The 5,564-nt window shown below is 31.5% G+C and overlaps 1 long non-coding RNA gene across 1 annotated transcript; it reads right to left on the bottom strand.

Annotated features, from left to right (window-relative positions):
• Positions 1-243: 243 nt before the first annotated feature.
• On the bottom strand, positions 244-2,577 carry LOC140181849 (uncharacterized). The gene is made up of 3 exons (XR_011877396.1): positions 2,321-2,577; positions 949-1,291; positions 244-652 (listed from the first exon to the last, which is right to left on the bottom strand). It is a non-coding gene; the product is annotated as an uncharacterized lncRNA (long non-coding RNA).
• Between the last annotated feature and the right edge of the window lie 2,987 nt (positions 2,578-5,564).

Genomic DNA, 5,564 nt, shown 5'->3' with positions numbered 1-5,564 from the left:
TCAATTATATCAAAATCCCACAGAAGAATTCATGCAGAACCAAAATCAGAATAAAACTAAAAGAAAGAATCTGAAAACAGGAATTCAAAACAACTAAGAAAATACCTGCAGAACTATGAAAATGATAAGCAGTGGCTTATCAAATTCAGAGGCTGAATTATGTATAAGATTGGTATCTATAATGTAAAAAATAGAAGAGAATAATATAATTAAAAATTTTAATTATAGTTTGGATCTTTTAACAAGCAGGTTCATCAAAGAATGTAATCAAACTAGAAACATATTCAGCCACCAAAATCAAAGAATGTAATCAAAATATAAATATATTCAGCAACCAAGGAATTATCACACTCACGCACAAAATAAATTGTTATTATTTGCTACTTTAAATACAAAGGATGTCAATAAATAAAGCATGTATTATTATCAAACTAAGTTACTTTTTATTGGAACTTGTGTTTGCTTCTTGCTTCTTTTCTCTCGTTGATTTTGTAAAATCTTCTTGTCTCGGGTCTTTTTTGTCCTTATTACTTGTTAGGACTATCTACCACTTTCTTCTTCCCATTTTTCTATTTTTCTACTTTAGCAGTCTCTTCCACAGTCTTTTTCTCTGTTTAAGCACAAATTGCTCCTTCCTTAACTTAACCAGCCCCTATAACACATAATTAGTGAATTTCATTCATTATAGATAGAAAATAAAATTTTAGAGAGTGGACAATGTAAGTACTGATAACTTTTTCTTTCTCTTACTAATTACTCAGAAATTTTGTCTTTTGTCTAATAAGAAAACCAAGGTGGTTGAGGTTCTCTCTCAAAATCAAATAGTCCATATTTTTGTTTATCGAAGTATAAAATCTAAATCCAATGAATCACAGTTAGATTATAATCAAACATACGCATAGTAATAATCAAACACAAGTATATATTATTAGCTGAAATCAAACATACCTAAAGCACATATACACAACCATTCAAACTCGAGACTACTCCTTGTTTGAAGTCGAAAACGCCATTAATAAGGTCATCAACAATATACCTAATCCAGTTGTACTTCTTTGGATTGTCGACATCAATTACAAATGGGCAAATATATTGGGGTGAGAAGATGAAACTTCGAAGGATTATAGGCGTGTGCAAGGATCAAAATCAAATCATAGTTTAAATTCTCCATAGAAAAACCTAAGAGGGGTCCAAACCCCATTGCTTAGACCTCCTTGCGTTGCATATCATACAAGTAGTCTGAAGAAAGTGTGGCCAACAAGTTTGACGTGCATCTCATGTCAACATAACACTACATTGATGAAAATAAATTTTGACAACATAGTAAACAAGATAATCAAAATATAGATGCCAAATAAATAACACAACAAAATACAAAATACTTTTTTCCACTCCATCCCCTTTGATGTGTTTTTAATTTGTACACAATTTTTCTTTCTCTTCTTTAGTGTCTCTATTTTTTGGTTCTCTTTGTACTCATTTTGGTGTAATTTTCTTTCGCTTTTCAAAACTAGCAAATTAAATAACCAAAATTCAGTAAAAAAGTTAAAACTCATGCAATTATCAAATATCAAGTATGCTATAGTCAAACATGCTGTAATATCATGTTTAAAACCCGAACATAATCAAACAGACTCCAAATCATATCACAAAAATTCAGTTATAATCAAACATGCAAAAGGTAACATCAACTTTGCTATAATCAAACATGCTGTAATATCATGTTTTAAATACTGAGCATAATCAAACTCATTCAATATAATAATCAAACAGACTCTAACTCATATCATAAAAATTCAGTTATAATCAATTAAAAATAAAATTAAAAAAATGAGACTCTAACTCATATCACAAACAGACTCCAACTCATTTTTTCCCTCTTATGAAAATTAAAAAGAAAAAATGAGAATGCTGCAACATTCTCAGAAATTGATCTTTAGTTCTACTTCAACATCCGTCTCTGAGAAAGTAAACTCCACTTGCATTGAAAATTTTAGAGAACTAGAACACACAAAACTATCAGCTAAGTTGAAATTTCTCGAGTAGAATTCAAAAACCGAAAACAAATCAAGATAATACAGAAAGTAAACTCCACATGCTTTAAAAATTTAGAGAACTAGAACACACAGAGCTATCAGCTAAGTTGAATGTGTTGAGTAGAATTCAAAAACCGAAAAAATTAAGATAACGCTACAAACATTAATCATTCATTCCTGCTCATTATCGTGTAATCAAGCTGAAGAAGCTCAAAACGAAGAATCAAAAGCACATAATTACCGAATTATTTTGAGGTTTAATTTTCTAAAGTAGATCCACTTACCTCAAAGAAGAGTAATAATAAGCTACGATCGAAGTCCGAAAACAAGTGAAAAAGCGCTCCGTAACATTATCGAAGAAGGATTCACCGAGGTTGAACAAGTCTTGTGGTTGAACATTCAACGAATCAAAAATTGGTAACTCAATAAAGAAGAGGAAGAGGAGATTCGTGCGCAAGAGGAAGAAGGAGGATGGATTTTTCGTGCGAGAGAAGGAGAAGGAGGAGGAGTTTTTCGTGCAGCGCGTGTTGACTTAAGTGAGAGTGGGCTTTGATTTTTATTTTTTGAATTTTGTATTCGTATACATATTTGTATACGGTGATTGAAAATAATGGCTAAAAGTAATGTGCATGTAGCACAACTGTTTTTTAAATTAATCTCCAAAAAGGATTTTTAGTTAAATTTATCTTTCAAAGATTTTAAGTTACTCATGTTAGTTATTTCATCACTTTTATTATTAGTGCTATTAAAGTTTGCTAATGTGGCATGTTAAGTGATACCACAACATACACTTGGCAATTCTAATTGGTGGCTAATATGATAAATTTATAAAATTAGATTAAATCAATTCTAAAATTGAGGATTCTAATGCCTCAAGATCCCCCTCAATTAGGTTTTGATTTAATCTAATTTCATAAATTTATCATGTTAACAGCTCTTCAATTAAATTTTGATTTGATCTAATTTCATAAATTTATCATGTTAACAGTCAATTAAAACTCTTAAGTGTGTGCTGTGATATAATTTAGGTTTGGTTTGGTAAAGCTTTTTGAATAGGTGCTTGTACTTTTTAAAAGCTCAAGCTCCTCGTTTTGTGGTTGGTAAATCAAAAAGACCATGTGCTTGTGCTTGTAGCTTTTAAAAGATCGGGATACTTTTGAAAGCACCTAAAATAGAGCTTTTTAAAGTTGGCTTGTACTTTTTAAAATTTAAAAGTCTAATATAACCTCATATGTTAACTAATTTTCAAATTTAATGATTACATTTATGTCTATTATAGTATTTTTAAATTTTAAAAGCTATTTTACCAAATGCAATTAATATTGCTTGTATTTATTAAAAGCTATTTTTTATTTGATTTAGCAAACATAAATGTTACAACTTTTAAAAAGTCATCTTTTAAAAGTTAACTTTTATAAGCTACTTTTAAAATGTAAAAACTTTACTAAACTAAGCCTTAATATGCCACATTAACAAATTTTTACACCGTCAATAAAAAAAATGACAAAAAAATCAACCAACATGATTAACTTAAAATCTTTAAAATATAAATTTGATTAAAAAAATTTAAAAACCAATTTAAAAAATGAACAATCTTTCAAAAACGAATTTGACTAAAAACCCATACAATTACATGATTGATTTAATAAATAATTTTTTGTGTACTCTTTTTTTATCAACTTTATCTTATGTCATTGGTTTATGATGACAAATGTGTATTATTATTTCGTTACCACTCACGAGATAAATAATAATAATAATAATAATAATAATAATAATAATAATAATAATAATAATAACTTGAATAATGATTAAGCTAATGACAGACCTTAGGGCACTTCGTAAATATTCAAAGTATAGGTTTTTATGAAATTCATGAAACTCAAGAATTTATTTCCATAAAAACAACTGTTTAGTTTTGAATCCTTAGCTTTCAAGTGCAAAAACCCTTTGAACAATGTAGTTTCCCGGGCACGGATTTAGTACGCCGAAGACGTTTGCGCACTAAAACGCTAAAAATTTGTTATTATTGGTGTGCGTTTTTATTGAGGAGTCATTAGATCTTTTATGCTTTTTTAGTCCAACGGTCAAGATCATTCTAAATGTAATTTAATGTGATTGGTTAGCTAGTATTTTTTGCAGTTTTTGTGTCAGTAGAGTGACTTAAAAATATTATTTTCTTCATAGTTATTGTTGTTATATCAGAAATATATGTGGGTTTATATCAAAAGATTAGAAATATGTAAATTTAAATTAATTAGAGTTAAGTATCTCCTGTTATGTTAAATGCCACCTTCAGCATCAACCATATGGTCGGAAATGAGCTTGAGGACTCCAGCGAGGTCATCGGAGAAAAGAGTGACCCGAAGTTATCGCAGTGGGAGAGGATGTAGGATTGGACCTTGGATCGGATCTAAAGGGAATGCGATTCTAGTCGCTGGATGAGGAGGCGGAGATTCAATGTGGAGAGCTTGTTGGATCGGAGAGGTTATGCGTCGAGAGGAGATAGACCTCGGGTCGTTGATCGCCATCAAAGATCGAATCTATCGAACGGTTGAGAGAGAGGGAGAGATAGATTGAGGGTGCCGGCAGCTATGGATTCCAATTCCATTCCTCCGTCTTCTCCATCATTTTTCTATTCAGTGAAAAGCGACCAGAATGACCTTCTGATTTTATTTCGATTCCGTTTTTGTCTCTGTTGAGGATCCAATTGAGGGTTTCGACAGTTAACTGTGATCACTATGGACAAATACGAGGCTGTAAAGGATTTAGGAGCTGGATATTTCGGTGTTGCCAAGCTCACGAGGAACAAGGTTTAGTAATTTTTATTAATTATAGTAATATAATCTGAATTAAAATTTTTATTAAATTTTTTTGGTAACAAAATTAAAACAACCAAACAGAAAAGAAAAACAATCCAGATCTGCGCTGCGGCCACCATCGTAGTGGTCCCATCGTCAACTACTAGGCGACCTTTTCATTTGTCCAGATCTGCACCGTCTAAACCCGTGCGGCGCCTTCCCTGCCTTGCTCTCATGTAACTATATATAAAGCATTCATTAAATACCTCCATGTGAAAGTAACACAACCACTTCGAATGACAGACTATTTCCTGGCACTAACTCATCCAACAATAGCGGCACAACCGTGGAAGAGTGCCGGGGCATGATTCAAGAGAGCCTCAAAGGTTAAAGACCTCAGTTTCTTTTCATTTAGCATCCTAAATCTTATTTTCAGATTGGAAGAAGCAAAAATGGAGATGAGAAGCATAACGTTCAGCTATCAGGACTCTATCATCTAATGAGTAAATTGTAAAACTAAAACTAAAGGTGTAAATTTATAATTATAATATGACCCTTCTTTTTTAATATGATTACCAAATAAACCCCAATAAAAAATAAAATTTTCATTTATAGATGTCTAGGCGCACCAATAAGCCAAACAAGTTTTTGGCGTTTCGGTGCCCAAAAGAGGCCGGCGTATCGAATCCGTTCCCGTAGTTTCCCTTTCAACCCAGACAAACTGATA

Source organism: Arachis hypogaea, chromosome 19 (genome assembly GCF_003086295.3).
Source record: "Arachis hypogaea cultivar Tifrunner chromosome 19, arahy.Tifrunner.gnm2.J5K5, whole genome shotgun sequence".
Taxonomy (NCBI): domain Eukaryota; kingdom Viridiplantae; phylum Streptophyta; class Magnoliopsida; order Fabales; family Fabaceae; genus Arachis; species Arachis hypogaea.
Note: the sequence above shows the minus strand (reverse complement) of the source record. Positions and strands in the feature narration are given on the sequence as shown.